This window comes from Tamandua tetradactyla, chromosome 10 (assembly GCF_023851605.1).
Source record: "Tamandua tetradactyla isolate mTamTet1 chromosome 10, mTamTet1.pri, whole genome shotgun sequence".
In the NCBI taxonomy this organism is placed as follows: Eukaryota; Metazoa; Chordata; class Mammalia; order Pilosa; family Myrmecophagidae; genus Tamandua; species Tamandua tetradactyla.
In genome coordinates, this window is record NC_135336.1 from 17,943,786 (window position 1) to 17,955,273 (window position 11,488).

Below are 11,488 nucleotides of genomic sequence, written 5' to 3' on the forward strand. Positions count from 1 at the left end.
GCATCTCCTAATACAACTTATGTAGATAGTTGATTGAACACCTTAAGTACATGGAACTTTGTATAGGACATGAGATTTTGTTGGTTTGTCCAGGTTATGCCCTGATGAATCCCAGAGTGATTTGATCAGTGAGTGGAAAAGTATTTGCAAAGTCTCCTTTGGGGAATGGTGAGAATGAGGGAAAACTCAACTTCCCCAAGTTGAATTCTTGATATTCTCACAAGCAGTGTGGACAACCAAAGCTATAGGCTGAGCCCCCAGTCTTGGGGTTTGTTCATATGAAACTTAACCCCATAGGGTATAGGTCAAGCCTACTTAAAATTAAGCCTAAGAGTCACCCCCAAGAGAACCTCTTTTGTTGCTCAGATGTGGCCTCTCTCTCCAGCCAACACAGCAAGCAGTCTCACCACCCTCCCCCTGTCTATGTGGGACATGACTCCCAGGGGTGTGGATCTTCCTGGCAGCGTGGGACAGAAATCCCAGAATGAGTTGAGATTCAGCATCAAGGAATTGAGAAAAACCCTAGAATGAGCTGAGACCCAGCATCAAGGAATTGAGAAAACCTTCTCAACCAAAAGGGGGAAGAGTGAAATGAGACAAAGTGTCAATGGCTGAGAGATTCCAAACAGAGTCGAGAGGTTATCCTGGAGGTTATTCTTATGCATTAAGTAGATATCACCTTGTTATCCGAGATGTAATGGAGAGGCTGGAGGGAACTGCCTGAAACATAGAGCTGTGTTCCAGTAGCCATGTTTCTTGATGATGATTGTATAATGATATAGCTTTCACAATGTGACTGTGTGACTGTGAAAACCTTGTGTCTGATGCTCCTTTTATCTACCTTGTCAACAGATGAGAGGAACATATGGAATAAAAATAAATAATAGGGGGAACAAATGTTAAAATAGATTTAGTTTGAAGTGCTAGTGATCAATGAAAGGGATCAGTAAGGGGTATGGCCTGTAAAATTTTTTTTTCTGTATGTTATATTTTTCTGTTGTCTTTTTATTTCTTTTTCTGAATTGATGCTAATGTTCTGGGAAATGATCATCATGATGAATATGCAACTATGTGATGATATTGTGAATTGCTGAGTGTATGTGTTGGGAATGTCTGTTTCTTGTAATTTTTTTAATTTATAATAATAAAAAAAAGCCACTCTGTTTATTGTATTCTGGCAGCTAGCAAACTAGAACAGAAGGCCATAAGGGAAGACATTTTTTTCTTTCTTGTGAAAATCAGTTAGGCAAAATGTTTTTCACTACCCTCTACTTTCTGATGAGATTGGAGAATAGCAAGAAATTGCAGTCAGCAGTCATCTTACAAAAACAGCTCAAGAGGTGGGCTGCATCTGCACCATGTGATGGTGATTGTGCCTGTTGACAACGTTCATAGGTGAGAGGAGTTGCTTCCTGCTGACAGAGGGAGGCAGGGAGAGTGTCATCTTGGTCTTGAAGAGGTCAGGCATGAAGAAAACCATACCACAGGCCAGCAGGGAGCCCTGAGCAAGTCCTGCCAGGACGTCGCCAGGACGGTGCTGGTGGGTCTACATGTGACAATCCCATGTAGACGGCATCATGATCAGGGCAAAGTGCAGGAGGGGCCGGAGTGGGTGGGCACTGCAGTGAAAGTGCAGGAGGGGCCGGAGTGGGTGGGCACTGCAGTGAGACCACCAAATACAGCACGGTGAACATGGAGAAGGAGGCATGGCCAGAGAGGAAGGACGTCCTCCTTCCTGAACTTTGCTGACACCTCCTTTGCGTTTGTAGTTCTGAATGTAGCCCTCGGAACAGTTGATCTTGCTGAAACCAGGGTTGGAGACACTCAAGAAGTGAGGACCCAAGCATCCTATGGACACTTTGGCAATGTCCATGAAGGACTGGCTGATGGCACAGCCAAAGAGGAAGCAGCCCACTTGCTTATAGAGGGCTGCCACATAAGGATTCTGAATAGTTGAGTGGGACTTCTTCAGGCAATAGACCCTGTGGAATTCCCCTGTGATGTGATTCCCTGACAATGGCAATGAGGAACCCCAGGCAGGGAGCACAGTGTCCTTTATTGTCTCACCAGTTTCAGTAGGTACTAGATTCTCTCATCATTGCAGTAAAACCCTCAATGGTAAGGTTTGATGGTGTTTGTCTCAAGGATGAGGAAGGGCAGGCCCAAAGCTTACAGTTCTGAGGCTGAGAAAATGTCCAGATTAAGGCATCATCAAGCAATGCTTTCTCCCTTGGACCAGCTGCCAGCAATCTTGGACACAGCAAGGCACATGGTGGTGTCCCCTGGTCTCTCTTCTCTACCGGGTTTCATTGCTTTAGCTTCTTGCTTCTGTGACTTTCTTTTACCCTTTTTTATTAATTATTTTACTACCTCCCCTTTTCCCTCATCTGTGGATGCTTGAGTGTAGATGACTCACTCAGGTGGAAGTTGCTTGGTCCCCAGGTGCTGTTTATTGCTGTTCTTCCTAGAGATATCCTTCTCCTTGAGACCTGACTCCTGGGAATTTGCCCCTTGTTCATCAGCCAGCCACCACTCTAATTCAAACCCTGCCTCATTCCACCATCAGAGATTTCTAGCTCCCTTAATCTTAAGGCAATTTGGACCAATGGCCCATTTTCTGTAGCTGCTCTGAGCAGTCAGCAGGTCGCAGACCCTACCTGCATAGATGTCTCTGGCTGTGCTACTGAGAGTGGCTGGTTGAGCCTGGGGAACAGGAGCGTAGCCTCTGGAGAGAAGTTTGTTGTGAGAGGCTGTTCTACTTTGCTAGCTGCCGGAATGCAACACACCAGAGATGGATTGGCTTTTAATAAAAGGGGATTTATTTTGTTGGTTCTTCAGAGGAAAGGCAGCTAACTTTCCACTGAGGCTCTTTTCTTACGTGGAAGGCACAGGATGGTCTCTGCTGGTCTTCTCTCCAGGCCCCTGGGTTCCAACAACTTTCCCCGGGGTGACTTCTTTCTGCATCTCCAAAGGCCTGGGCTGAGCTGCAAGTGCTGAGATGAGGAATGCCGAGCTGCTTAGCAGCGCTATGTTGCAATCTCTCATTTAAGCACCAGCCAATTAAGTCAAACGTCACTCATTACAGCAGACACGCCTCCTAGCCCACTGCAGATGTAATTGGCAACAGATGAGGTTCCCGTACCGTTGGCTTATGTCTGCAGCAACAAGATTAGGTATGCTCACTTGGCCAAGTTGACAACTGAATCTAACTAACACAGAGGCTTCCAATCCGGAGGAAGAAAACTGAGTGAGAAATCATGTACATGTTCTCCAGAGGTCAGGCCCCCTATCCAGATCAGCCCAAAGTAAATGCAAAGTGCAGGGTCTTCAGCATCTTCTTCTGAGCCTGCGTCTTGTCCTGGACAATGCTGGCTTGTGGTTTTAGGAATTCCCCGGACACAGGAAGTCCAATGCCTCCTCTCCGCCCATGAAATAAATTCCTCCCCTCTCCTGCGTGCTCTGTTGTATGACTTAAAGCTGGTAATATTTTGCCCCAGGCTGCTTTGACTTGTTTCTTACAATGCTTTGGCTGTCTCCAAGCTACCTCTGCCTGCAGGGCAAGTTCTGGGAGGGCAAACCAGAGACAAATGTCCCAGTTCAGGCTTTTAGAATACCACCCGATACATTGGCGCTGAGAGACAGGCACCCCAGTATGCGCATAGGGGTTACTCTGCTCCTTCCAGAACAAGGCCAGGGACCCACAGTGGGGGTGCACGCTGGGGAGGGAGTAGGAAGGAACCAGCGGGGGCACCACAAGCTTCTCCTACCATTTTTTTTCAAGCTGTATTTTCTTGATTCATTACTCTCTTAGTTATTGCAACGCTTTAACTGTTTCCTGGAGTTTTGAGGAAGATGGCTCTGCCCGTTTTAGCTAATTGATGAAAGATTGTGTGTGGAATGGCACCCTTGTGCATTTTACGCTGCCTTGTTGGTTGAGCAGAATATTCTAATGTCTTTGATAGCAACTGGGCTATCAATAATTATCCTCTCTGCAGCAGGAGATCTGACTTTCTGGAGGGGCAGAGAAAGTAGGAGAGAGAGAAAAAAAGAGAGAAAAAGGACACCTTCCAGTTGCTAGTATTTTGGACGCTGTTTGAGTAGTAAAGATGTCCCAGTGGTACCTCCTCCCCTCCTGCCCCCTCCACCCAACCCTGCCATCCTGCCTTCTGTATATGGGCTCTGGGTCCCATTTCCTCCCAGGGAGGAGGAGAGGAGGCACCAGGAAGCAGCTCCTGGAAGAGAGGGAAGCCTTGTGACCTAGCCCTCTCTGGGTCACTGGGTTTGTCCTCCACCTATTCCTGTCCTACCATCCTTCAGCGCTGGTTCACATCCAAGGACCTGATGAATTAGCCAGTCTTTCTCCTCTCTCTCTCAGTGGGAACCCAAAGAGGCAGGGAGCCAAGGTTATGCCTAGAATTTTCCTAGAAACTTAGCATTCAACCAGCTGACTGCTAGTGATTAACAATTCACCGAGGGCTGGAGGCCCAGATTTCTTCCCCCATTTCGGGGGGGATGGGGGTGGGGTTGTGGGGTGGGGAGGAGGCTTCTGGATGTTTGAATATGCTTCTTCCTCTGATTGATAGCCCTCTCCTTTCTTTGCCTGGATACTTTGTACAGTCTTTAAAGATCCAGCCAAGATATCACTTCCTACAGGAAGCCTTCCTTGATACCCACCTCCCTGGCAGGCTGGCTCAGGCTGAGAATGCCATGAAGGCAGAGACACTGTCTTCCTTCAACACAGAGTTCAAGTGTAGAAAATATTTGGTGACTGAATAGAAAACTACTTGCCTGTGACTTACTTGGCCCTTGATCTTGCTTCTCTCTGAACCCACAATCCCATCCGCCACACAAATCATCTTTTGAAGAACGGAATCTTTGGTTAAATTTATGTGACAACTGTGAAAATGCACATTCTGGTCTCCTGCTTCAGGGATCATAATTCACTCACACACTCACACACACCCACACACACACCCGCCCCCCAGGTGCTGCCCCTCTGCATACAACACCACCTTTGCAAAGAAACTATGCTTCCCCGGACTGCTACTAGCCAATGATTAAACATGGTGAGGGTAAAATGCAGGTAGAGTCTGGCAAGATAAGAGACACCTCCAAATGGTGACTCTAGCTTTTGGACTCCATATAGGCCTGACAGAAACTATTAGATTGCACTGTGTCTAAGAGTCTTCTTATACAATTGTTCTTCCTGCCCCTTTCCCTCACAAAAGTCAGACTACATTGGGTTCTGAAGGTTCTTTCCACCTTCTCTGAAACTTCCTTTGTGGCAGCCAGTTTCCCAGATGTACCCTCGAAGGTCCCCAGCCCCTGATATGCATGCCCCTGTATAGTCCCACATTGTCACAGGGTTGGTCTGTGTGACCAGTAGAATATGACCCGCTAGGTTATAAAAGAACTGGGGCCTCCATCTTGCTTGCACTCTCTCTGTCGGATCACTGGCTCTGGGGGAAGCCAGCTGACATGTCACTGAGCAGCCTTATTTAGAGCCCCATATAATGAGGACTCAAGTCTCCAACCAGCACCAGGATGAGTGAGCTTGGGAGCCTTTGCCTGACTGTACTTCAGCGGGCAGCTTAACTGCAACTACCTGAGAAAATTGGATCCAGAACCACCTAGTTAAGCTGCTAGGATTCCTGACCCTCAGGAACTGTGTAAAATAATAAATGATTTTTGTTTTAAGCCACTAATTTTGGGGTAACTTGTTATATAGCATTAGATAATGAAATACACTCCCCTTTTTCCTTCAGAGACATTCCCTCCCATAAATCTTTTGCACATCTACTCTTGTCTTGGCATATATTTCTCAGACCACTGAAAATAGCACAGGTGTAAACAGATTTAATAAAAATAGCCAATCTTCATTGTACGACTAACTGTAGCAGATACTTTTTAAAAATAAATATTTTTATTGAGGAATCTTCACAATCATACATTCCATACATGGTGTATAATCAGTGGCTCACAATATCATCATATAGTTGTATATTAATCATCATGATCGTTTTTTTTTTTTTTAACATTTGCATCACTCCAGAAAAAGAAATAAAAAGAAAAAAGTAAAAACTCATATATCCCACATCCCTTACCCCTCCCATTCATGGACCACCAGTATTTCCATCTACCCAATTTATTTTAGTCTTTGTCCCTCTATTATTTATTTATTTTTGATCCATATGTTTTTACTCATCTGTCCATACTCTGGATATAAGGAGCATCAGACAAGGTTTTCACAATCACACAGTCACACTGTAAAAGTTATATCTTTATACATTCATCTTCAAGAATCAAGGCTACTGGTACTTAAAATTAGGCCTAAGAGTCACCCCCAAGAGAACCTCTTTTGTTGCTCAGATGTGGCCTCTCTCTGTCAGCCAACATAGCAAGCAGACTCACTGCCCTCCTCCTCTCCACATGGGACATGACTCCCAGGGGTGTGGACCTTTCTGGCAACGTGGGACAGAAATCCTAGAATGAGCTGGGACTCAGCATGAAGGGATTGAGAAAACCTTCTCAACCAAAAGGGGGAAGAGAGAAATGAGACAAAATAAAGTGTCAATGGCTGAGAGATCCCAAACTGAGTCAAGAGGTTATCCTGGAGGTTATTCTTATGCATCATATAGCTATCACCTTTTTAGTTAAGGCATGACAGAGAGGTTGGAGGGAACTGCCTGAAAATGTACAGTTGTGTTCCAGTAGTCATGTTTCTTAAAGATGATTGTATAATGATAAAGCTCTCACAATGTGACTGTGTGATTGTGAAAACCTTGTTTCTGGTGCTCCTTTTATCTACCTTATAGACAGATGAGTAAAACATATGGATTAAAATAAATAAACTATAGGGGGAAGAAATGTTCACATAAATTCAGTAGACGGAAATAGTAGTGATCAATGAAAGGAAGAGGTAAGGGGTGGTATGTATGAATTTTTTTCTGTTTTCTTTTTCTGAATTGATGCAAATGTTCTAAGAAATAATCATGATGATGAATAACAACCATGTGATAAAAAAAGAGTGTTCAAATTGGCCATAGATGTGAGAATTTATTTCTGAACTCTCAATTCGATTCCGTTGGTCTATATGTCTATCCTTATGCCAGTATCATGCTGTTTTGATTACTGTACCTTTGTAATAAATTTCAAAATCCAAAAAAAAAAGGGTGTTCATATTCTATGTTGATTGGTTTTATTAATAAAAATTTTTTAAAAATGAAACTAACACTAAAAAGAAAAAAAAAAGAATCAAGGCTACTGGAACACAGCTCAACAGTTTCAGGTATTTCCCTCCAGCCACTCCAATACACCATAAACTAAAAAGGGATATCTACATAATACATAAAAATAACCTCTAGGATAACCTCTCTACTCTGTCTGAAATCTCAGCCACTGACACTTTATTTTGTCTCATTTCTCTCTTCCCCCTTTTGGTCAAGAAGACTTTCTCAATCCCATGTTGCTGGGTCCTGGCTCATCCTGGGATTTCTGTCCCACGTTGCCAGGGAGATTTACACACCTGGGAGTCATGTCCCACGTAGTGGGGAAGGCAGTGAGTTCACCTGTGTGACAGATACTTTTAATCACGTCATTTTAGTTAATCCTCACACTGATCTTCTGAGACACTATTATTGTCCCATTTTATAGATGAGGAAATTGAGACACAGAGCAGTTAACTTATTTGAAAGTGGAGAGAGCATCTAGAATAGTAAAAAGAGCTAAGCTTACTGCGGGGGTTCTAGTTCTGGCTCTGCCATATGACTCTGCCCTTCTGGGCCATTTATTTCTTCATCTTTACAGTGAGGATATTAAAATAACTGGTCTCTGAGGTCCCTTTTGTAGTGAAGACAAACATAGCCATAAGGTACCACTAGGATTCTGACAGTTAGACGAATAAAACTAACACATTGTAACATGTTACATACGCAAATACATATTTCCCAAATGTCAATTGGAATCATCCTTTCCTTGAGGTCTAGTGATAAGATCGAATCAAACCCCATTCCACATCCTTCAGCAAGTCCGGTGCTCTCCCCCAGACACCGAGAACCCTGCAGGAGGTGCTCTCTGTGCCTCTTCCAGCTCCAGTTTCCTGCCTTGTGGCTTCTTGGGCTCCATGCTCCCAAAGCCGGTCTGCTTTTTCCTCCATCCCTGTGTTAACCCACATATGAGCTATGGCTCTTTCTCTCCTTGATCGCTGTCCCCCCACCCCATGAGGCAACCACCGCAGCGGAATTTTGGCTGAGGTCTGCAGGTCGTTGGCTGCGCTGCATAGCAAACAGCTGCCTGGCCCAGAGCTCCCACCGCTCCAGCACCCTAGCCTCCTCCAGCTTTGCTGGTTTCCCTTGACACAATAAAAGCTGCCAGATAAAATACAGGACATTAAATGTGAATTTCAAAACAAAGCAACAAATAATATTTTTTTGGTATAAATGCATCCCAAATATTGCATGGGAAAGATTCTAAAAATATTGTTCACTGATTATCTGAAATTCAAATTTAACTGGGCGTTCTACGTTTTTATTTGTTAACTCCATCTTCCTCTCCTTTCCCAAGGCTTCTCCTTGCCCCTCCCACCCAGATCACCCCTGACACTCCAGGGTCTGTTCACTGCGGAATTCAGAGCAATTCTGGTCTCCCCAGACCTCACCCCAAAACCAAGCCTGCATTTCACAATCCCTCAAAGACATCTGCTCCTTTATTAGCACAGGGCACCCACAGTCCATGGAGTTTTCTCCTTTTTAATTCCTTCAACTTGTTCTTCTGAATACATTTCTGCTCCCCACCTCCTGTTGTTAGTACAGAAATCTCCTTAAACACAAAAAGGCTCCCCAAGCTGATGTCAAGGTATAGAAGGCCTGTCAGTGTCCTGACAACACAAGCAGCATGGCTTAAGAAAGAAACACACTGCCAACAGAGGCTTGTCAACAAGGAAAACAAGAAAGGGGGGGTGCACAGAACTGAACTGGGCAGGGCCATGACCCCAGGGCTGCCACCTCTCTACTCACCTTCTTGGCCGGGAGGCCTGCGAAACCATTCCTGGCAACAGCCCCAGTGTTATCTACTGGATAATATTAGGGAGTATGAGGGAAAATAGTTCTGTAGTCAAATAAATTTGAAAAACTTCTTGTAAAACTGTTCTTTTCAGAGTCTTGACCAAGCCAGTTCACATCATGAACTTCTAGGACAGGTTGACAGAAGGGGCAACTTCCACATTTATTTGGCCACAGAGCCCTTTTTTATGGTGAGCATCTCATGGAAGAGTGTCCTGCCTTGGGAAATGCGGCCTTACACTCCCCTCTCTCCTAGTTCTGGTCCCAGGGTCACCAAGCTCCCTATTTGGTCATCAGACACGAGAGCTCCAGTTCTTACAAAGGGGCAGCCCCACTGAGGAATGACTCATAGGCAAATGCAAGCGTCAAGCCAGTTTTGGGAGTTTGTTTTGTATCTGACGTTAACAAACTGAATTGTACACCATTTGTCCTGTGGATTTGGGCAGCAGGAATAAGCGGGTCATCTGTGGGGCCGTGACAAGATGGTGCTCTTGGCTTACTGGGCTGAGAGGACAGGCCCCGCCAAAGGCACCAGCAGGCTCCCTGTCCCCTCCCACGGAGAAACTCCCAACGCTAGAATTACGGGGACTTAAGAAATGTGGATCTATCATAAATGTTGAATTTGCTGAGGGCCAAAGAGGTCATGTGGGTCAGTAACCTTAGCCAAAGTGCAAAAGGCCAGTCCTGCCCAGAGGTGCAGGAGGGAGGAGAGAAGTGAGAAGAAGGGGAAATAGGACCAGGAAGGGAAGCAATGAGGCAGGGAGGTGAGAGTTCAGGCCTGGATCGTTGCTACTGTAGGTGCCAGAACTGGAGGGCGATGGAGGGGAGGAAAGACATGGGAAACAGGGAGGGCCAAGGAACCTGCCAGGAGGGGAGGAGAGGCATGGCCCCGGAGCCTGGGAGAGCCGGGAGAAGGGCTATGGGTGAGTGGGTGGGATTCTGCAGGGGTGGTCAGGGCACAGGGAACATCCAGAACTGAGGCTGTCCTTGGGGAGCTGCAAGCTCCGAGCTCTCAGCTGGAAAGAAGGGGCCACTGATGGTGCCGGCCTTGGCGGGACGATGGCCAGGAAGTTGTGGGAACTGAGGTCCCAAGGCCTCCTGTGCCCGTCTTCCCGTTTGCACGTCCGTTTCATCAGCCCCTATCCTCATCCTGCTCCTCTGGCCCGTCCCCAGTTGTGAGGGGAGAAGGAGCCCCCCTGGACCCGTGGTGGGGAGAGACCTGCTCCCTGGAGCTCGGCGCCTCTGCCAGGATAACCACGGCAGCCGGTCCTGTTCCTTCTGCCTGGCCTGGAGCCTGGGCTCGCAGCCCTGCACTTCCCGCCCAGGTGATGGCAGGGGTGGGCCCCCCACCCAGTTCCCAGAGCAGCCGGGACTGAAACTGCATTTGAAACATCCCCTTGCTTCCTTCTTCCTCTTGGCACCCAATTCACCACGGCCTCAGCCAGGACGTTGTTGTGCCAGCACCCTCCGGGATCAGAGACCCACCCCGGCGGGTTCAGAGGCTGATGGCGGCAGAGCTGGAAGGGCCTGGACAGATGGACAAGCCCGACCTCATTTCATGGACAGGAAACCGAGAGGCAGGGCTGGGAGCTGCTGCCCGAGGTGGCACAGGGGTGAGACCCCTCAGTTTCGTGACCCCTCTGCCCTCCCTGAACAAAAGGAGGGCCCATGAGGAGCACCCCTGGGCTAAAAGTCCTATGTCTGAGGTGTTGAGCAAACGGGGTTGCTGCTGTCTCGTAACCTCCGGGGCAGGCGATGGCCCCCAGCCTCCCTGGCCGGCCATCAACAAGCCCCGCCCGGTCTGTCCCTGGTTCCCAGAGCCACCGGCACATTTTTCTGATTTAATATAGGCCCTCGGGTACATGGCTTTGCCAAGCTGAGCCTCGGTGTTTTCACGAAGGAAAGGAGGAGAACAACGCCAGTAGATTCTTTTTCCTCGCAGTGGGATTCTGAAGTCAAGGTGAGGCTCGGAGGCAGCAGGGTCGGGATGGAGAGGCCCCTGCAGGGGAAAGGGGCAGGAGCTCTGCACCGCTGACCTTTGGTTCCCACCAGATCTGTTGGAATTGTAGCCGCCTTGCCTCACCCACCCCAGAGCCACACAGACTCTGGCTTGGTGGGAGACGGTTCCCCGTGTGGAAGAGCCCTCCTCCAGGCCTCGGTGCACCATCTGACGCAGGGCCCAGCGTGGCATCTTTCTTTCAGGCAAGAGGGCGTCTCTCTGATTTTGGAATCAGGTGGAGTTGGGTTCAAACCCTGGCTCCACGTGGTCCTGGGTACATGACTTTGGTCTCAATGCCTCCCCCTTCTCTTAGAAAAAGTCCCAAATCCTTCAAATAGCCAATAAGACCCTACATCACTGGACCCTTGAAGCATCTTCCTCGGGTCACCTGTCTGAGCACCACTTAGGGAAATAGTTAACAGCTCTGGTT

At 47.3% G+C, this 11,488-nt stretch overlaps 1 pseudogene; it reads right to left on the reverse strand.

The window, feature by feature from the left end:
• Positions 1-1,333: 1,333 nt before the first annotated feature.
• LOC143648814 (phospholipid phosphatase 3-like) lies at positions 1,334-11,250 on the reverse strand (annotated as a pseudogene).
• Between the last annotated feature and the right edge of the window lie 238 nt (positions 11,251-11,488).